The sequence below is a fragment of the Triturus cristatus genome, chromosome 8, assembly GCF_964204655.1.
Source record: "Triturus cristatus chromosome 8, aTriCri1.1, whole genome shotgun sequence".
Lineage (NCBI taxonomy): Eukaryota > Metazoa > Chordata > Amphibia > Caudata > Salamandridae > Triturus > Triturus cristatus.
The window spans coordinates 362,558,774-362,582,330 of NC_140591.1; positions in this window are offsets into that span (position 1 = coordinate 362,558,774).

Sequence of the window (23,557 nt, forward strand, 5' to 3'; positions counted from 1 at the left end):
TCCAGTAAGCGGTATGCCGGGAGTGGAAGTACCAATTCTTCCATTCAGGTACAGCCATGTATTTACCCACAATGTTTTTACTGCCAATTTGCATGAATTTTCAGCCCACCAAATTTCAAATGGATTTTCCTCATTCGCTGTATTACTGGACCTCACAATGACATCGATAGTCGCGGCTACTGCATGTTTTTGACAGAGTGCAAAACACATACATAGACATCTTTTACATTAAGTTTGACTCCACCTGTTTAGTAAAATATTGATTTAAATTTCTCTTTTGTATATATTTATCAAAAAAGTACATTTCAAATATATTTTCCTTGTTCGCAATGACACCAGAAGCTGCGATGACGTCGGCAGTCACAACTAATGCGTGCTTTGACAGAGTACAAAATATATATATATATAGACATATTTTTTATTAAGGTTGACTCTAGCTGTTTAGTAAGATATTGAATTACCTTTATCTTTTCTATGTATTCGTAAAAAAAAGTAGTCTTAAAATGCATTTTCTCGTTTGCGGTGATACTGGAAGTCACCGAGATGTCGATAGCTGTGACTACTGCGTGTGTTTGACAAAATGTAAAGCATATTTATATAAAATATGCCTGTACCTGTGCAATAATATATTGTTTTAACTTTATTTTTTCTATGCATTTTTTAAAAAGAGCACCTTTTAAAACTAACTGTTTGTTTTTTACAGTGAAGCCAAATGTCACGACGACGACGGTACTCACGAGTAGTGCGTGACTTAGAAATAAAGAAATTTGATTGGTTTACAGAGTTTCCTTTATGAAAAACAGTACACATCCATTTCTCCCTTCTTGTACTTTTCCAGGCACTGGCTGGTTCATTTTAGGAGCTCCTTCAAATTCTTGTTGCAAATTGTGCTGTTTTTTACCGTTTTTTGGCAATTTTCTGAAAAATATAATGGCATCTGAGCAATCGGAGGAAGATCTTAAAGCGGTTGAAGTTGTTCAAGATCAAGAAGTCCAAGCTGCACAAGAAGACACTTCAGATGAAGAACCACCAATGAAAAACAAAGCTGAGCTTGGGATATTTTCACAATACCGTCAGGTGAATCGAAGACCACAGCTAAATTTGTCGGGTGCAGCTTGTGTGAGAACACATTATCTTGAGGCCCCCCCAAAAAATATTTGTGTGGCACAACAAGTATGTTGTACCACTTGAAAACATATCACAAGAGGGAACTTAAAATTGCACAGAGAGCGAGAGAAGGAGAGGGATCATCAGCCTCCAGACCTTCAGCCTCTGCTGTTGGCGACAAAGTTCCACCTGAAGTGCAAAAGATATGCGGTGAAATGTCACCAAAACTGAAGCGTTTGCTACGTTCTGCATGGACTGTAACACACCATGGTAGCAGCCAGAGAGCAGTCTCTAGATATCATTTTACAGAATGTGAAAAGCCATAAAGGAGATAAGTTGAATGAATGAATGAGTGCATCAGCACTGCATGGATGTTAGGATGAGTACATGAGTAATGCATGGATGATTGAATGAGTGCATAAGTGGTATGTGGATGTTAGAATGAATGGTGTCTGTGTGATTCTCTAAGTGTATGGGTAGTGCCTGGATAATTGTATGTTTGCATCAGTTGTACTTTGATGATTGGATGAGTGCATAGGTACTGCTTTGGTAATTAGATGACTGCATGGTTAGAGCTGGGTGATTGCATAAGTGCATGGGTACTGTGTGGGTGATTGGATGAGTGTATGAGAAGTGCCAGGGTGACTGGATGAGTGCATGGGTAGCACCTCCTTGATTGTATGAGTATATGGGCCATGTAAGAGTGATTGTACGAGTGCATGGATAGTGCCTGGTTGATTGGATGAGTGTATGCGTAGCACCTGGATGACTGGATGAGTCCATGGGTGATTGGATTAGTATATGGGTAGTACCTGGATGATTGGGTGAGTGTATGTGTAGTATCAGGATGGTTGGATGAGTGCATGGGAAGTGCCTGGGTGATTAAATGAGTATATGGATGGCGCCAAGGTGATTTTATGAGTCCATGGGTAGGTCCTGGTTGTTTGGATGAGTGCATGGGTAGTGTGAGGGTGATTGGATGAGTGTATGGGTAGTGCCTGGATGATTGGTTGAATGTATGTATAGTACTAGGATGATTGAATGAGTGTATGAATAGTGCCTGGCTGATTGCATGAGTGCATGAGTAGTGCCTGGGTGATTAGCCAAATGTATGGGTTATGTCTGGATGATTGGATGAGTGTATGGGTAGTCCCTGAGGGTTTGGATGAGAGAATAAGTAGTGACTCTGTAATTGTATGAGTGCATGACTACTATCTGGGTGATTGAATGAGTATATGGGTAGTGTCAGGGTCATTGGATGAGTGTATGAATAGTGCCTGGCTGAGAGCATGAGTATATGAGTAGTGCCTGGTTGATTGAAAGATTGTAAGTGTAGTGCCTGGATGATTGCATGGGTAGTCCCTGGGTGATTTCATGACTGCATGGGTAATGCCTAGGTGCTTGAAAGAGTGCATGTGCAGTGTCTGGATGACTGCATGAGCGGAAGTACAGTACATGGATCATTGGATTGTTGTAAATTGACCAAGATCACTGTTAGCATGAGCTGAAGCCATATTGTTTCTTGGCAGCCATCTTGACTGACCATGTGCTCCTTCCGTCTTCGCTGTTGCCTACCCTTATGCTTTGCTAGAAAACTGTCTATTCTTAGCTCCTGCTACACTGCACATGCTCAGAAGAAGTCTGTAGCTGCCCATGCACCTGCCGTAGTATGTAACTGTCAGGCTGTTTTAACTGATGTCAGCAACTCATTACTTCTCCTTCTTTGTTGACTGTGCATGACCATCTATGTGTGTAACTCTTGCTCTGTGTACTTGGACCACCTCTTTTCTACTGTGTGGGTATAAAAGACCCACAGTTCTTCAACTCCTTGTGCTACCTCATACACTGCCGAAGGGTTTTGTATGGATGTAGTTCCACCTCATGAGGTTTAATAAACTGTTTTATTGATATTCCAGCTTCCGTGCCAATCTCTACTTATTGGTCTGAGGAATAGTGTGCAAAGAAGGGCGAACCCCTAGCACCGGTAGGCTTTGGTGAGGTCTACTTCTACAAAGTGGCACCCAACGTGTGGGGCCCATCGGCGACTCGGATGCCCGACGGAGTGGTCTTGACGGATGATTGGAATCTCACTACGGATGATCACTGCTTGAGGAGACCCGTGTCTTGGCAGCCAAGGTGCCCTTCTGATCTTTCCGACCAGACCCTCCAGGTGGTGCCGGTCCTCGACTGAGATTCCTTCTGGTGTTCGCCGTGCAGAGACCATTTGGTCGATTCAGAACTTGGCAGTGGGAGGCTGGAGACTTGTGCTTGGTAAGGTCGTCAACATTTGTTAGCTTGTTTGGCCACAAACGTGATTTGTCTGGATATTTATAAATTGCAATTTATGTAGGCAGGTAATGAGGAGATTTTTCTCTAAACTGTGAAAACTTGAACGGCACACTTTGAGCTAAGTGCCAATTTATGCATGATATTGTATATGGTACAATATTCTTGGCATGCCTGTTTCAAGCGCACTTCGTAGAATGTACTGCTTTCTTGGAGGTACCAATGTGAATCTTGAACGTAATCAGCCGGCTCCCCCCGAGGGGACACCAAATAGGGATATGTACTATATCCATACAAAACGGTATTTCTTATAATGTATTGTACACTATGGAATAAATATACTAGCAAGGATCCTGAGTTGCGCTGGCCTATAAATGGGTCATTTGATCGTAGAAGAATTCAGTATGTGCAACAATGTATGTTTAAGCGCAGAAGTAGAGAAGATATGTTTGACTGTGTATGAATTTGGGAGAAAGAAGCGCGTGAACGTGTGATACAAGAACAAGCTTTAGCAGAAAAAGAACAGTGCAAAAATATCTATGCAAAAGCGCTGGAAATGAAACTTAAAGATGCGAAGGAAACAAAAGAGAGGGAGGCTAGGGAGCACCGCTTACAGGTAAATGGCCAATATCCTGTCCGGAGTCCCCTTTACCCTCTCCTTAATAAACCTCAGGATGATTCAATATTGTTGGATCATTCTCCGCCTCCTTCTACTTTTCCCTCTGCCCCTACCCTTGATTCTGATGATGATATCTCTCTCTCAGATCAGGACAAATCAGGATCGGGCACTGAACGACAGACTCGCTCTTTTCTGACAGCTGATCGTGTGGCCACTCTTAGATCTTTTGCTCAGAAAGCGGCCCGTGGTGATATTTCTGCTCCAGATCTTTTAGCGGAAATTCAGCAATGGCCGGAGAAAGAGCAGTTATATTTTGCAGAGACGTTTACTGGAGAAGTAATTGAAAGGTTTAGAAAACATTCCACTGATCTAGAGCCTGTTGGTATAGCAAACGATCATAAACGTTTGCATGACGGTCTTTTTCTCCCTTCCCAGGTGGCTGACTTAATCAGACGCATGGTTAAACTACGAGCTGATGCCTTCCATTTGCCAGAGGAGAAAAAGGCAGCTGCGACAGCTGAGTCAACAGTTCAGACCCCCGTGTCACAGGATAGAGTTCCCGGGACAGATGAGGCTGTTAGAGTTCATGGGAAACCAATGCGCGAAGCTGCGCCTTTATATGTCCCTCCTAAGGGTGCGGGAACGGATGAACGGATGATAATAAAGATTCCACTGATGTGAAGGGTTATTTTATTTACAATTTGGTATACACTCCTTGGAGTAGAGCAGATGTTATGGCTCTTAAAGCCACTTTGCCGGATCAGCGGAAGAATCCGGCTGCTTTTTATGAAGAAGTCGAGGGAGCCATTAGTTCTTGTACCATGACTTTGTCTGATATGGATATGTTGTTGGGGCTTATCTTACCCCCTGATATGTGGCGATCTATTGGTAAAGTCGATGATCATGCAGCTTTTGGGGATGTTTGGAAGGTACTAGAGAGGATAGATGCAGAACGAACCAGCACAGAAGCTGCGTCAAGAAATTTTAGCGTCTTGTAAGCAAAAGGCAGATGAATCGGTCTCTGATTTCTTTACGCGTTTTGAGGAGGCATTCCACGACTTTAGTGGTCAGTCATTGACACATGACACAGGAAAGCATCTGTTTGTCGATAAATTTGACGCAAACATGTTGCCAGGAATAGCTAGTCGCCTAAAGGCCAGTGAGAGTTCATGGACTACATCTTCTCCAGTCTCTCTTTTGACTATGGCTCAGTACTATGAACGACAGGAATTGGAAGCTAAGGGCAGTGAGGGTAAAAAGACTAAGGATTTAAAAACGAAGGTTATGTTAGCTTAAGTTTATGGTCCATCGTATAAAGGTGGTGGCAGAGGCGGCCGTGCGATGTATCACCCTGGTGCAACCTCTTTCACCCGAACTACTTTGTCTCCTGATCAGTGCACTTATTGTGAGGAGATTGGACATTGGGCTGCTGACTTTTTTGCAATTGCTTGCTCAGCGATACCAGTGTGGCCGAGGACAAATGAGAAGCCGTCCAGGGAATTTAGGATATATGGGAGCTATGGATGATCGCACCAGGTTTGAGGCTGTTGAGCATTCTCAGAATTCTTCTAATACTTTTGATAGACGCAATCAATATCAAATGTCTGATTATCCGATTGCTGATTTGAAGGATTCTGCTTATGCATAGGAATGCCTAGGAATCAGTTGAAGTCCCAGTGGATCAGAAGGGTCCTTATGTTAATGTACGTGTTTTGGGTTCCACTGATCAGTTTTTGGTTGACACAGGAGCTACTCGTAGTGCCCTGTCTAAACAATTGATTCCAAGGGCTCCCCTGTCTGGCTTAACTATTACATCGATCGATTTCGATCGGACACCTTCCCTTAGCCCACTGTCACAACCACTTGCAATTTTCTGCTTCACGTCCATTTTTGCTTTCTCCTAACACGCCGGACAATATTGTGGGTCTTGACATGCTCAAGCATTTCAGGGCAACGATACACTGTTCTCCAGAAGGTGTGCGTGTTATTTTGAATGACAACTATACCTTGGTTGAAAAATATTGTCTTAATAGAGAAGATATTGCACTGGCTTCGCTCCCTAGTACGTTGTGGGCTACGTCAGACACAGATGTAGGACAAATGGTTATCCCACTAGTTCATATGCAAGTTCATATTCAACTTCATTACCTCGATTGCCTCAATACACAATTTCTCGAGAAGGTGAAGAGGCACTTATACGTATTGTCCACGATTTGATTGAAGTAGGAGTTGTGGAAGAAGTCCCTTACAATATTTGCAATAGCCCTATCCTTCCAATCTTAAAGAAAGACACTGATACTATAGTATACAGATTCATCATTGATTTACAAGAGGTCAAAAGATCGTAGTGCCCCAATACCCTGTAGACTCTGACATCACGACACCCCTTACCATGGTTCCTCTGACTGCTACTACATTTTCAGTGATAGATCTGAAGAATGCTTTCTTTTCGATCCCCATTCATCCTGATAGCCGATATTTGTTCGGCTTAACTTTTGATAATAGATCTTTCCGATTTTGTAGAGTTCCACAGGGGTATACAGAGAGTCCTAGTATTTACAGCCAAGCATTAAAAAGACAGCTTGATTCTTTCCCTGTGCCAACAGGGGTGGCTCTTGTACAATATGTCGATGACATCTTGTTGGCAGCTGATACTCCTGAGCAGTGTGAAGAAGGAACACTGTCATTGCTTTCATTTCTTGCATCACATATTACAAAGTTTCTCGGAAGAAATTGCAGTATTGTAGACAGAAGGTTACCTATTTAGGTCACCTCCTGTCTAAGGAGGGACGTGCGCTCACACCAGATCGCATTCAAGCTATTTTAGACACACCTGTGCCCCGTACTCAGAAAGATGTTCGTACATTCATTGGTCTTACTTCTTTTTGTAGGCAATAGATTCCTAGTTTCTCACACATTGTTAAACGTTTTTTGGCCTTCTTGACGAAAGACACTACAATGCGCCTTCCATGGACTACTGAATGTCAGAATGCTTTTCAACAGTTGCGTCAAGCGCTATGTTCTCTACCAGTATTAGGTGCTCCAGACTACACTAAGGTTTTTACACTCTATGTACATAAGAGGGATGGTTGTGCACTTTCAGTTTTAGTACAGACACACGGTGATAAGCAGCGTCTTTGTGCATATTTTTCAGCTGTCCTTGATCCAGTCGCTTGTGTGTTGCCTGGGTGTTTTCGCTCTGTCACAGCGGCAGCCGTGTCCATACGTCAGAGCGAAGGAATAGTCTTGTCACACAGATTGTTTATGCTAGTACCCCATGTAGGTGAGGCCCTTTTGAACCAGACTAAAACGCAGCATTTAACTAGTGCTCGTTTGACAGGATATGAACTGACCCTTTTGGCTCCTCATATCACTCTGAAAAGATGTTCAACTCAGAATCCGGCTACTCTGTTGCCGTATCCGGTTACTCAATCCCAGTCACAAGAGCCTCATGATTGTATATTCCTTACTGAGGAACAGACAAAGGGCTGTGTTGACCTACAAGATACACCCCTTTCAACATGTTGATGGAGAAAAATGGGTTGATGGGTCTTGTTTGAGATTACCAGATGGCCCGACATCAGCTGCATATTTAATCACGACACTTCAGATGGTAGTAGTTGAGACACCTCGCTTAGTCAGCTCAGGCAGCTGAGCTAATAGCCCTGGCGAGAGCGTGTGAACTTAGTACTGACTTGTCTGACAACATCTACACCGATAGCCGCTATGCCTTTGGAGTGGCCCATGACTTTGTTTTACTCTGGAAGGAAAGAGGCTTTCTTACTTCACATGGGACACAGATAGTGCATGGAGAACTAGTGTATAATCTTCTGACTGCCTTGACATATCCGAAGAAGATAGCGATTGTTAAGTGTAGTGCACATAAGAAGGGGACGGATAAAATAGGGCAAGGCAATGCTTTCGCAGATTACGTAGCCCGCAAAACTGCAATGCAGCAAAGCTCCACATCTATGTACGTGGTGAAGTCACAGGCTGAACATTGGCATGATGCTAGGTAGGACGTGCTAGATATGCTGCGATCTGCCTCTACAGAAGAGCTTGAACAATGGTCCAAGGAGAGAACATTAGATGACAAGGGCTGTTGGAGAAATAAAGACATGACTAAGTGGCGATTGCCCACAGCCTACTTACATCCTACGATTCATATGGCACATGGGCCGGCACATGTTGAAGCCTCCTCGATAACGAAGTTGCTTACGTAAGTTTGGGAGCATCCAGAGATTGCCGGCATGGCTTAAAAGATAGTGCAGTCCTGCTTGATTTGTATTCAGTACAATACTGGAAAAGGGACACAAACTCTTACAGGAGGGTTTGCTACACCAACTGCACCTTTTGAAGTTCTGCAAATGGATTACATCCAGCTTAAACGCTGTAATAATTTTAAATATGTTCTAGTGGTGGTATGCGCCTTCAGTAAGTGGATAGAGGCATACCTCACGAAAGACAATACAGCTCTCACTACAGCAAAGGTGCTTCTAAAAAAATTCTTCCCCAGATTTGGTGTTTGCAAACTTTTGTGGAGTGACAACGGACCCCATTTCATTGGGCAAGTTGTTGAGTATGTCCTGAAAGGATTAGGGATCAAGCAGAAGTTTCATGCTGCCTTCCATCCACAATCAGCAGGACTAGTGGAACAGTACAACTTTACCCTCAAGCTTAAGCTAGTTAAGATTCAGGCTTCTACATCTTTGAAATGGCCTGATGCATTACCCTTGGCATTGCTGTCCATTAGATCAGTGCCACATTCACGATCTGGCCTTACACCATATGAGGTGGTATTTGGGAGGCCTATGAATATTTGGGGGATTCCTAAGCCACACCCCATACATGATGTACCTTGTGTTTTTATGAGAGACTATCTATCACAGTTGACTGACTGCTTGCTTTCTATTCATCAACAGGTTCGAGAAGCTCTTCCTGACAGGTCAGAAGGTGAAGGCCATGAGCTGCGGCCCAGTGACCATGTGATGGTCCGAGCCTTCCAGAGGTCGAGCAGCTTGGAGCCTAGGTGGCATGGCCCAGAACAGGTTCTCCTAGCCACGAGAACTCTAGTCCGAGTAACGAACAGGAGGAACTGGGTGCATTCCACGCACTGCAAGAAAGTGTCGTCTGTCCTGTTGGAACCTGCTGCACTGGTTGACCATCAACTGCTCCTGGACCCAGAGAGAGGCCAAGCCACATCACCTGAAGAGCCTGAGGGAGTCTTTCCGGACCACACGATCCCTGGTACATCTCGATATCAGCTGCGACCCCGGAGAGAAACTGCATTCCTGAAAGAGACTGGTTGAGCAACCGTCCTGGGTTGGTGAGAGATTGAAATGGTGAGGGGGTGGATCTTTTTGCTTAGTGACGTCTGTCTCACTCTCAGTGAAGAAACAAACGGCTGCCCAGGACTTTAGAGCTCCATCTGCTTCGTTGTTTCAGCATCAAGAGACTGTGCCTGTGACAATTTGTGATAAGAAGATTATGTGCATTGTTGGGCTTACTGTCAGTGTGATCATTATGGCAGTAATTACTTGGGTTGTAGAGGAAGTGGCCCCTGCCCGAGGAATTCTGACTCCAGCACCCATTGAGCATCAATACTTTACTCTTCCATATCATGAGCAGAAACACCGCCAATCCTATCTGAATAATAAGTTCATCCAGATGTTACACCACACACATAATGCTACGAACATTACCAACTGTTGGGTGTGTGGAATGATGCCAGCTCATCAGAAAAAGGGAGGAACACCTTTTATTCCTTTGCCATTCTCACACAAGGTTCTTGTAGAGACTAGTTTGCACTACTCTGGGCCACCCATGTTGCTAATTTCACTGATTATGGTGTGGGAAGATTGAATAAGCTGAATAAGGTGTGCTATCCTGATGATGAAGGTGATCCGCAGGCTAAAGGAACTATATGGAATATGGATGAGTATCGTAAAGGAAACTCTTCTACACACTATGTTTTTCCAAACAGTCGAACTGCTAAGGGCAATGGACCATTTGTTATAGCTGTGACTAGAGCCAGTGCAGATTTGTGTGTGAACAGTGTTGGTAGAATTCATGTAGGGAAAAGTGATTGTACTTTGGTTTTAAATATTTCTGGAATAAATAACAGCAGCTTTACATCGTCACATAATACATATTTTATTTGTGGGAACAAGGGAAACTATAATTTGCCTGTCGTTTGGTCTGGGACATGCTTTGTGTCCTATTTGTTACCACCTGTGTTTCTGGCACCTGCATCATATCACAAGGACTATAAGTTATTTAATGACATTTCCAAGAACAGATTTAAGAGGACAACAACTCATGATGAAGTGGATCAGACTGACACTGCACTTCAGCAATACATTGATTTCAATTTGGGGTTGTTCTTCTTTGTCAGTGCTGCCTTAAACAGCAGGAAAATAAGGCGACTGACACGTGTTTTAGAAGCTGTGACCAACCAGACAGCTATTGCACTTGGGAACATCACTGAAGAATTGCAGATTGCGAGGATTGTGGCCCTCCAAAATCGTATGGTCATGGATGTCGTTCTAGCTGATTGAGGTGGTGCATGTCGCATCATCGGGAGTAGTTGTTGTATCTTCATCCCTGATCATGCCCCTTCAGTTTTTGACGCAATACCTAAGCTACACAAAATAGCTGCTGAGATTCACCCTGATACTGGCACATGGACTTTAGCCGGTTGGTTATTGAAACTGTTTAACACCTGGGGCTGGAAGTTATTAACGATATTATGTATATTGTTTGCGATTCTGATGACCTGCTGTTTTTGCATTCAATGTGGACCGATGATTTGCTCCTACTGTATCACTGCTTGTACACCTGCCAGACGTGATGTTAAACAAATGAACGCCCAATGTGAACAAGACAAGGAGGTTGATGAAATGATGAGAATCGATGTACATGATATATACCTAGACTCTTCCAGATTATAGATGTCTTCAGCTAATGCTAAAAGGGTCGTCTGTTGTATATTGACCGAGATCACTGTTAGCATGAGCTGAAGCCATACTGTTTCTTGGCAGCCATCTTGACTGACCATGTGCTCGCCATGTGCTCCTTCCGTCTTTGCCTACCCTTGTGCTTTGCTACAGAACTGTCTATACTTAGCTCCTGCTACACTGCACATGCTCAGAAGAAGTCTGTAGCTGCCCATGCACCTGCCGTAGTATGTAACTGTCAGCAACTCATTACTCCTCCTTCTTTGTTGACTGTGCATTCTCTGTATGACCATCTATGTGTGTAGCTCTTCCTCTGTGTACTTGTACCACCTCTTTTTGAGCTCCTGTGTGGGTATAGAAGACCCACAGTTCTTCAACTCCTTGTGCTACCTCATACACTGAAATTCTCATGCGCTGGCTGATCACAGGCAACGTCCCTCTGGGCACACCATTTCAAGCATATGCTGAAAACGTTTTAAACAATCTGAACGCTACATTGAGTAGGGATGCAGTAGATACTTAGAGTCACAATTTATTGAGCGAAGATTTATTTTCAAAATGCTTCATACGCTTTAGATGCAATGATGATGATATTATATACACTCCATATCATCTGGTAAACATGCTCCCAATGCATTTCGGGCCCATCTGGCCCTTCATCAGGGGAATCTAAACAAAGAAATGCAAATATGTAACTAAACATTTACAATGAGTGATTATGCCATCAAACAAAAGCCGAAAGAGGACCTTGCCAGTCGAATAACAATCAATGCCAAGATACTAAAGTGGCCACATTGTCATGTGCTGAGATAGATAAACACAACCGACAACGGAAGAAAAACGTGCCGTGTAGAACAGGAGTGAATTACTCGAGTTGCAGTGATTAAAAGACCATGAAAAGTGAATTGCCGATGGTGGGAGAATAAATCAGTGATCATAAACAGAACCGTGTTCAGTGATCGTTAAAAATACAGAAAGGACAAGGAAAAGTGTTTGCAACGTCTACGAGTTTATGTGCAAGTTATTCATATAAAAACTAAGGGTGGAAAAGTGAAACAAGTGCTGTTAGCAATTCGTAACGCGTAAACAACGGTGAACGGACAAGATAATACATGCATTTACCTCGTGCTGATAGTCCAGCGTTTCTCCCACCATCTGCAATTCACTTTTCATGGTCTTTTAATCACTGCAACTCGAGTAATTCACTCCTAGCTACAGCCTACCACACTGTTCAGTTATATATGGTTTAAGAAAAATGTAAAGCTTGTGTAGCAGTTTTAAGTGATAAGACAGCCCTTCCAATAAACCTCCATGCACCAATCAATTCAGATTCATAATTCATATACAGCTATAGTGCATAATTTCCATTTTCAAAACGTAGGGCCCGATTGCGATGTCGGACGGACCAGAGTCCGTAAATGGAACCAAATGACCTCCTGTCGACATTGCTATGGGAGCATGCACTCTGAATGGAATGCATGCTCTCATAGCAGAAAGCAGAGGTGAAGTTCATCCCTGCACCCCGTGGCAGGCATCACAAGGTGCATTCCACTGGGTGCAGGGATAAACGGCGGGGCACCATAGGTGTCCCCTAGGCCTTGCACCCATGGGGGCCTTGCTGGAGCCCCCAAAGACAGTTTCCCAATGCCATTTTGTATCAAAAAGGCCAGAACAGGGCGCGTGGCCTGCAGCCGACAGCAATGGCCACGCGCTAGCGAGGCTCTGAGAACGACGTAGTTTCCCCAGGCAATCCGACACTTTATCCAACTACTTATCCTGCCCCCAAGACAGCGAAAGGCATCGGAAGGCGGGGAGTGCCGATCGAGCTGGCCCTGGTTCCCGGGGAGTCCCGGGAGACGGCGGAGGCTGGGAGATAAGTGACGGCCTGGCTCGGCGCCGGCGGCCGCGGACTAAATTTCCAGGTCCCGGCCGACGGCCCTAAGGCGTGCACGAGAGACCGGCGGGGAGGTGCGACTGCACCCGCTGCCGTGTGAGGAGAGGTGACAGCGACACAACGCATCATCAGGGGGCCTGGCCAGAGTGACCGCAACGGCGGCTTGGCGGTGCAGGCGTGCAGGGCGAGGAGTGCTGCCCGTGTGGTGCCTGGAGGCGGAGCCAGCGGGGGCAGTTGAGGCGGCTTCCTCGGAAGCTGCCCAAAATCCGGCATTGCGGTGAGCGGGTGCGAGCGGCGGACCCCCAGAACCATCGGAGCGAGCGGTGACCTGAGCGGCCCAGTGACATGGACGCCTGAGGTGCGGATGGCGCCGGAGCGGTGTTGGAAGGCGAGTGGGGCCCTGCGGCCTAGACCCACGCTGGCAGCCGGGGACTAGATTTAAGGCAGCTCCAGCGGATGAGAGTGGGACCCGGCGAGCAGCCAGTGCGGCCTGCGAGGATTACACAGACAGACGTGCCAGAAGTGAGAACCGGGGAGCGGCGCGTCCCCCCCCTGGCGGCAGAGACTGGAGTGGGAGTGGGCGGGTTCCACAACAAGGCCCGGGGTGCCGCGGGCGCGAGACGTGGGCCAAGCCATACGGCCTAGTGCCGCGGAGAGGGCGCTCCATCCGGTGATTCAGGGCCGGATTGACTGCCGTTGGCAAGGGGGTGCCCAGTGTCCCCGCGGGCCCAGAGAGTCCAGGGCCGCTCCCAAAGTGCGGGCCTTACAGCGCCATTGGATACGGTGAGATACCCGGAGCGCCACCGGGCACGGTGGTGACACTTCCTCACGTGCTCACTGATATCCGTGTGGGCACAGCCGTGGACCCGGACGCCTCGATCTCCCTCACCGCTCCTGGACCAGGGAAAGCCGACTGGCCGCGCTGGTGGACGAGACTGGCGGCAGGCGGTGGGGATTACCTGGCACTGCAGGCCGACCTAGGTGGAGATGGGGGGAAAGGGCCAACGCAGGTCCGCGCAGGCCAAACTCGACAAATATGCCTTTGCCAAAGACTCAATAAGCCCACCAGGGCACAAAGAACTCTCGACAGGGGCCCCAGACTCTGGGGGAGCGGCCAAGGTGACATTGGAAGATATTATGGCAGCTCTTGCTAGTGTACAATCCACTGTGGGTTCAATCTCTGCTGATGTTTCCTTCCTTCGAGCGGATTTCCAAAAAATGAACGCCAGAGTGACGGAGGTGGAGCAAGTGGCGAAATCCCTCACTAAAGACACTGCTTCCCTGCTTCAGCGAGTTGGGCAGCTGGAGACTGACAACAAAATCATGGCGGCAAAGCTCGATGATCAGGAGGGTCGTTCTCGGAGGAACAATGTTCGCATTACTGGGGTCCCGGAAGGTGAGGGGACCCATGCAATGGACCTGTACGTCGAGAACCTCATTCAGTCCGAGCTTCAACCTAGGTGACTATCCGCCCTCTTTGCAGTGGAGAGAGCGCACCGTGTGCCGGGCGGTAAGCCCAAACCCGGGGCGCCGCCAAGACCTATCCTGGCCCGCATCTTTAACTTTTGAAATCGGGATGTTATCCTCTAGGCGGCAAGAGTGGCACCGCCGGTGCGAGTCCAGAATTCTCAGATCTCCTTCTTTCCGGATTACACGGCGGCGGTTGCGCAGCGCCGCAGAAGCTTTTTGGAGGTCAAGAAAGAACTTCGTAAGCGGGAGCTGCCGTACGCAATGCTATTCCCCGCGAAGCTCCGGGTGGTGGCGGATGGTAAGACGCGCTTCTTTGAAACGCCAGAGGAGGCCCACGATTGGCTTGAGGGATGGCAACGGGCAGGGGGTGACGAGGCCTCGCGACGACATTGCCGACAAATGACAGCAGCACAGGGGGACAGCACGGGCACCGCGCCGGAGCGCCAGGGCCCGCCGTCCGTGAATGAAGACAATGGGGACCTGCACGGCTCCGAGTAGCGGATGAACAGGCGGAGTGGTGCTGAGGGGAGACACACACGACGGTGGGCTGAGAATAAGGGATGATAAAATGCTACCCCTCGCCCGCCCTTGCCTATGCCACGGACGCAGGGTCTGCCTAGCGGGATCAATAGGTCCTCTCGCTGGCGCAGGCCAGATGGACGGCTGTCTTGGAGGTTGGGGGACTACAGTATGGACTCTCAGACTCTTATCCCCCGGCACGCAAGTACTGTTTATGGGATCAAAGCACTCTGCTCGGTTGGGGAGTTGGGGATCCGTCTAGCAGGGAAGCAGGGAGGGGGTGGTGATTGGGGAGGGTTCTGTTTTACTGTATTGTGCCCTGCTTTGATGTTCTTTCTTATGCACCTGAGGTTTGGAAAGAGGGTACACCCACTGGCAGCACGATTGCGTACCACCAATGTATTGGTGATCCAGAGTCCACCACAGGGTTTGCTCCTGCCACATATTTGCACACACCCACGGCGCGCACCGCAGCGAACTAATGGCGAATGTAGCGGTGAGTGATCGTCAGGGCCTGGGCGCCCCGCTGGCAGTGATGTCCTGGAATGTAAATGGCCTGGGCAATAAGATTAAGAGGGGTCTGGTCCTACAACATATTAAGAGACACACGCCATCGGTGGCTCTCCTACAGGAGACTCATTTGGCTGGTACGGCCGTGAAGGCGCTGGATAGATTGGGGTTCAAAATGGCAGCGCACTCCGAGTTCACCTCCGGCTCCAGAGGGGTGGGGATCCTCCTCCAAAAAAGCTGTCCCTTGGTGGTGACTGGGACCTGGGCAGATGACCAGGGGCGCTTTGCAGCGCTGTCGGGCCAATGGGAGGGCTGCAATTTTAATTTCATCACGGTCTACCTCCCCCCTGCGCTTCACTCACTAGTGGGGGGCGACTTTAACGCCATAGTGGATTCGGACTGGGATAAGCACCCCCCAAGAGGGCCTGGCGCGACCCCTACACCCATGCGTGGCTTCCTGGACGCCATGGGGCTGATTGATTGCTGGCACATGCGACATCCCACTGACCGTCAATTCACACATCATGCTAGCGCACACAACAGTCTCTCGCGTATTGACTACCTCCTCGCCTCTCCTATGTGTGTCACCCGCATACAGGAGGTTAAGCACCTCCCCAGGGGCATCTCCGACCATTCCCCGATGCTGCTAACTTACACCTCGGGCCTCTCGGGTAGGAAGCGCCCCTTCCCGATACATCTACTACGAAACAGTACTTTCCAGAAAACTTGCACTTGGTCGCCTCGCCGATTGTCCTATGGGAGGCCTACAAAACAGTGCTGCGTGGGCAGGCAATTGTAGTAATCACAGCTCATAAGCGGGAAGCGTCACGGCAGGTGGCTACCCTGGAGGTGGCGGTGGAGGTGGCGGAAGAGGAGCACACAAAAGACCCCACTGAGGCGAACGCTCATACACTCAATCTAGTGAAACAAGCGTATAGAGACCATCAGTGGGAGGCGGCCCGGTTGCGCCTGGCGAAAACACAACACACAATATACGAGCTGGGGATCAAGGCGGGTCACCTACTCGCGTGGCTTGACAAAAAAGAGAGGGCCAACCGCTGGGTAGCGCGGCTGCGCCTACCATCAGGGGAGGAGGTGACGAACCCGGACGACATAGCGTCGGCCTTCGCGGCCCACTATGAGCAGGTCTATACCTCCGCAGTGACAACCACTGTAGAGGATAATCTAAAATTTCTTACAGACATCCGACTTCCGAAACTGGCCCCGGATGACGTGCTTACGTTGGAAGAGAGTCTCTCGGCGGAGGAGATTGCCCTCGCTATTCGCGACCTTCAGTCGGGAAAGGCGCTGGGACCGAATGGGATCCCAGTGGAGCTGTTCAAACGTGAGGCAAGCACGATAGTGCCGCACTTGCTGCAGATGTACGAGGCCAGTCTGGCGGAGGGGGTGCTTCCACAATATGTCAGGGTAGCGACGCTGGTCACAATACTGAAACCTGGTAAGCCCCCCACCGAGTGCACCTCCTATGGGCCTATCTCACTCTTGAATGTGGAAGCCAAGATATTGGCGAAGCTATTAGTGACCCGTATCCAGCCGCATCTGCACACACTTATTCATCCCGATCAGTCCGGTTTTATGCCGGCGCGTAACACTGCAATGAACATCAGAAGGTTGCACGGCATAATGGCCAGTGGGCCGCACATCCAGGAGGATGCAGTTATACTCTCGCTGGACGCGATTATGGCTTTCGACCGAGTGGAGTGGCCCTTCCTGTTTGTGGTGCCCGTGCATTTTGGTTTTGGGCCCAAGTTCTGCGCATGGGTGCGGCTACTCTATACAGACCCTCTGGCACAGGTGACGGTGAATGGCCGACTGTCGAGAGATTTCGCGCTGGGACGAGGCACTAGGCAGGGGTGTCCTCTCTCCCCCCTACTCTTCGCTCTGGTTCTGGAGCCCTTGGCGGCCTGGATTCGGCAAGATCCAGTTATCTCCGGGCTTCGCTGGACAGAGAGCTGGGATGATCGTATCTCCCTCTATGCGGATGATATCTTGGTCTATCTGACGCAACCAAAGCGGTCCATAGCTGCATTGCTAGATATCTGTGATTCCTATGGTCGCTTCTCCGGCTATTCGATTAACTGGGCGAAGTGTGTGCTCTACGTCCTACAGGGGCCTCCGCCGCAACTCCCTGACGGAGTATTAATACCAAGGGCGGAGGATGGTTTCAAATATCTCGGTATACACATTGCGTCGGACCCAGCGTTTTTCCTGGAACGCAACTTGCTGCCACCCCTCAAACGATTGAAAAGTGATGTCAAGTATTGGCACTCCCTGCCGCTGACTTTGCTGGGGAGAGCGGCGTTATTCAAAATGATGGCTCTCCCTCGCTTCCTCTACGTGCTACAAAATGCGCCCGCTCTAGTCCCAGACTCCTACTTTCGATCTATCAACGCAGAGGTGGGTTATCTGCTGTGGGAGGGTAAACCTCATAGAATAGCGCTCTGCAAGCTCATGCGGAGTTGGTACGATGGGGGGATCGCGCTGCCCAACATCCGTCTATATTATTGGGCGTCCCAACTTATCATAGTTAATCACTGGATGCACGCAGCGCAAGATGAACCCGCTTTGAGAATGGACAGGGCGCAGCTGGGCATCCACGGAGTCCTCCAAGCCCTCTATGTTAAGTCAGGGACGAACAGGCTGCTGGGCCCCACGGCGCACACAGTACAGATCTGGCGCACGGCACAGCGGAGGCTGGGATGGGAGGGGGTGATTACGAGACAAACACCGCTATGGATCTCCCCTAAGATAGGTGTAGGTCATCTGCGTAAAGAATTTGAGGGGTGGGATCGCATAGGCATCTCCAAGGTCGGAGATCTCTGGAGGAGGGGCGGGGTGATACCGTTTGAGACTTTGCAAACAGACTACCAGATGAGACAGACCGAGCATTTTAAATTCTTACAAATCAGGCATGCACTACAGAAAGCTATACCCAAAGGGACCACACCACCAGAGTCCTCCCCGCTAGAGGACCGGCTACTCGCAGACCACCACACCAAGAAAGCTATCTCACTGACCTACCGTAAACTGGTGAATCATCAAAAAGACCCCACGGAGCTCCTCAAACAACACTGGGAGGTGGCAGTGGGGCCCATGGACGAACTAGAATGGTTTGAAGCGCTAGCGTCTCCCCGGGAGGTGGCCATCCCGTCCAAACTAAAGCTGGTGCAGCTAAAAATACTACACCGGATATACTACACCAGAACTACACTCCACAAAATGGGGAGGGCACATAGCCCGCTATGCCTACGGGGGTGTGGACTGCGGGGCACCTTCTACCACACTCTATGGGATTGCCCGAACATAGCTGCATACTGGGGGGAGGTCATGGGGACGATCTCACAGGTTACCTATCACGCTGTCACACTGGAACCCCTAATGTGTTTATTGAATGTGTGGGATGCTACTGACCTTAACCAGGCTAATCAAACCTGGGTGACTATCGGGCTAGCGCTGGCGAAGAGGTCCATTGCGCAATACTGGGGGGCGCAGGCAACCCCCTCACATGGGAGATGGGCCCGCGACATGGACAGTGCCATGACAGCGGAGAGGGTGGTGTGTATGAACAGAAGCTGCCCCAGGCGCTGGCAACGAATTTGGGGAAAATGGAACACATTTAGAGGCAATATCTGTGAACCCCCGGTGGCGGACTCAGAGTCTGAGCTGAGTGACTGAAACCGAAGCTACGCCATTCTCGCGGCCTGGGGAGAGACGTGATGTGGGATGGATGTGTGGGCGGGGGGAAGCGGGTGGTGGCTATAGCGGGAGGGGTGTGTATGGATAATGGTTTTATTGCATGTCAGGAAAGGCCAATATGCTACCAGAGGTACTGCATTGGAATATTATGTAATGATGAAAGGTGCATTTTTGTTTTTGTATGTGTTAACAAAGTGTTTTAAAAAAAAAAAAAAAAAAGGCCAGAACAGAAAGGCATTGAAAAACTGCCATCGTAATCCCTCAGGAGGAAAGAGTCAGCTGAGGGATCGCTGAAAGGCCTTCCAAATGGCAGACGAGGTCTCCGAGCCCATCGTCAGCCATTCGGAACTCCTGTTTGTAATAATTTACCACTGACTCCATCGAAATGGGTCAGTCGGAAATTATTACAAACAGGAGATTACGTTGCGGTAAGGATGGCTCCGACTGAGGGTCAGAGCGATTCCTTACAGCATCGTAATTGGGTCCTTAGCATTGTATTCCTCTTTTATAATGGAACAAATAAGACTACGACTCCTAAAATCCAAAAAAACATTAGTTATAAGCAGCTCATCATATATACACATATGAAACTATGACATGATGTACTCAAAGATTATATATAGGTTTAACTATTAGTGTGCAGTTTTTTCTGCCACCACTTCCAGAATGCAGTAAAGCAATACAAGTGCCACATTAACTAACTAACTAACTTGACAGACATCTGATCTGCACCTGAGACAAACTATGTCTTGCTTACTTATTAATAGTTATATAAAAAATCTTAAAATTTGATTTACATATCATTTTTTTTTAAATAATTAGATATATTTCAAAATCATTTTATTACAATATGGCATAATTATACACCTTACTAATAATGTATTTGACTCACAAACAAATTTGATTAACATACCAGAAGATTGAGATTGTTAGTAAAATTGTTTTTTATTCTCTTATTAGGTAGATGCAATATTCTTAGGCTTTGTAAAAACTTAGCACAAGAATGGCACACCACTCTCATACAAAGCAATCCATAAATGGCAACCTTCTGAACTTCGCATTGCCCGATACTGCAAAAGTCAGCAAATAAAAATATTGCTTTCATATTTCAGTCTTGTAACTGCATCTCTGAATGGTTACCCTCTATTAACCCCCTCACTCCTGTTTGGAGGTAGCCCAAAATGGATGCCTTCGTGTCAACATTGGGACGATCGTGATGTAAAAAACCAGGAGTCAGAAAACCTACTTCCCTTAATTCTTTTATATTTCTATCACTATACTACACTTTCTTGGAACATCCTCTCTAGGGAATCTTACCTACCTTATAAAATAATGAACCTAAACCCCCTCTAATTTCATAAAATGCATACCTGTTTCTTTAACACCTTTCCCCCAACACACCCCTCTGCAGATTCTCAATAGAAACCCACTAGAACCAGTAGAACACAAGTTCATACCACATTCCAGAAGGTCCATACTAGTTACAAAATGAATTAAAACTGGTGTGGTTTACTGCACATAAGTATAACCAACTCTCTCTTATATTTTTTGTTATTTACCAAAGCCAATGAAACATCTATTTACTAATCATTTCCAAATGCAACATACTTTTCACCTGCATCCAATCAAATTGTAAGTTTTTTTCAAACCTCCAACACACATGCATTTTCACTGTCTTTCATAGTACCTACTGTAATATTCAGTTGCAGACCTTTCCTGTGTGCTACTCCGCCTTCCTTCAAAATGCTTAGAGTATGGATTGTGGGCCACAGCTAAGTCATTTGGGCTAAAGAGGCTGCAAAATACAAAGGTATTGACAGGGACTTGGGTTTGCCAAATGTGGAGATTAGTGGGTTTGGCCAGAGATGGTTAAAGTTTCTTCAGCTGCTGCATTGGTTAAGATCACTGTGGATTTCCAAGCTCCTCACCTCATGATTGTGCACTGTGGTGGCAATGGCCTAGGCACATTGACTGATGTATGGCTGGAAATCCTAATGAAGGATACCATTGCAGAACTGATGTCACTTTTCCAGCACACTGTCTTGGTGTACTCTAATATATGCCAAAGACAGAAATGGACGTGGACAAATCAATTCTGTCAACAGATTGATAAAGTCACAAAACATGTTAATAAAATTGTTTCTGCTTTACTCAGAGACCATAACATGGGCTCTATCTACAACAACAATCTGCATTTTGACATGCATGGAATATTTAGAGGTGATGGAGTTCACTTTAAAAACAAAAGGAACAGGGTATTTCTAGGCAACCGTAAACTTTGCATAAAGTCTTATATGTAGCTGTCGTATACACAATCTTAACACATTAGCTCTTGTCAGAGCCACCCAAGAGCCCAAAAAGTTTTTCATTTTCTTGTTAAATGTGTTTGGGAATTTTTGAAGCTTGCGATAACGTTGAGATCATCGCGATCACTTCTCAAAATCGCAGAACAAATGCAAACATTCAGCTATCAACACCTCATTAAAATTTATAACTTAAAATATTAATTCTAACTATTACAATACACACATTACTAACTTAAAGAACATGTTTGGACATAAACACATTTGTAGTAACTTTTTAGAAAACTGTGTTTGAACCCTACTTCCCGTCATTGCGATTAAGCCGAGTGTCGCAAAGACTTCAGTAACTGCGACAATCGTGCCTTTTTTTATAAAGTGTAAAACACGTATATGCAGTGGTTTATTACTGCACTGTTTAAAATCATATTTTTATGGAGAGTTTGTTCAAGAATAATTTTTAAACCAATCTTCCATGCTCGCTAGCATTCTGAGTATCATTGGTAACCGCGATGATCGCGCCTTTTTTTATAAAGTGTAAAACACATATATGCACACATTTTACAGTATTATAGACACTAGTGCAGGGGTCTCCAACATTTTCTGTACTGAAAGCTACTTATGTTCAATGAAAATCATTGAGAGCTACTAATATTATTAGTGTTTCTGATTTAATAAGGTGGGCTGCACAGAGGTGAGCTACTCAGAAGTAGCTGGAGAGCTTCAGTAGCTTACAAGCTACTGGTTGGTGAGCCCTGCACTAAGGTTTTATTAGTGCACTGTTTAAAATCATATTTTTCAAGGTAGTTTGCATAAAAATCATCTTTAAAATCGGTCTTCCATTTTCACAGTGACACGGTGCGCTGCAAATACGTCAATACCCTTGACAGCACATGAGGGACTGTACTCGCAGTCGTTTAGACATCACAAATATTGTGTGTGATTATAAAAAAATCTATTTTAGACACATAACTTGTGTCACTAATACCCCCATTTGTCAAACATAGGGTCAGAGTACCTCTACCCTTATCCCTAATGTCACTTTCAAAAAACAAATTTCAGTCTGGGGATCCCTCCCCGATACATGAAATGGCAGCCAAAACTTTCTGTTCAGGTTGCGTCCAGCTAATGACAGCATTCTCATTGGCTCGCTTTCACGATTTACCTCAAACATGTCACCATGTAACCGCAAGCACCGCTAAAACCGCTGCAACTTTCTGTTAAGGTTGTATCCAGCCAATCAGAGCATCCCTGTTAGTGTGCGTTTTCGCGGTTTACCGAGAACTCCTCACAAGTTAAAAGCAATCACTGCCAAAACCGGCGCAAAATATCTGCAGAGATATCATTATACTGTTGGGATTTAACATCTCAAAAACTACTGAATGGATTAACACGAAATGACAAAAAGCACACTCTGCGTAACAGCACGTACCTTTTTACCAAATTTTGTGTAATTCTGTGTGGCGGTTCGAGCTGTAGGTTCGACAACGCGTTCCTATGGAAATTAGCATTAACAAGGCACCCTTATTTCGCACCCCTATTTCTCTGTCCCCAAGGCACGGATCACCCCCAAACTTTCCATGACACGCACAACCAACTTTAACACTGTTTTTGAAAAATGTTACAACGCCAAAGTTATAGGCAAGTAAAAAATAGTGTATGTATATATATATATATATATATATATATATATATATATATGCTTAAAGACTTTGCTGTACAAATGGCAAAAGACTTTGTCCATTTCTAACTCGGCGTGGATAGCATTGTGCTAATCCTATGCTTAAAAACTTTGATAGAAAAGCAGACATTTGAGGTGAGCAATTTTAGAATGTCGCTGGTGTTGAGGGTGCTCTGTACATGAGCTGCCGTCCACCTAAACTTGGGAACTACCCAGAGATCTCTCCTTTTTTGCATATATATATATATATATATATATATATCCACCAAAAACTCGCAAATCCTTTCTTGATGCAAGTACGAGCCACACGAATCCAGTTTTCAATGATGCTTGATTTATTTACAGGGCAAAAAACAGACGGGTTTCGAGCATACAAGCTCTTGGTCACATGACCATAAGTTCAGAGTTCAGTCTTTTTAAAGAAATTCAAAGGACATAAACAAAATACTTAAAAAACAATGTTGTCCCTTAATTATGTGACTTTAAATTATTAATCAA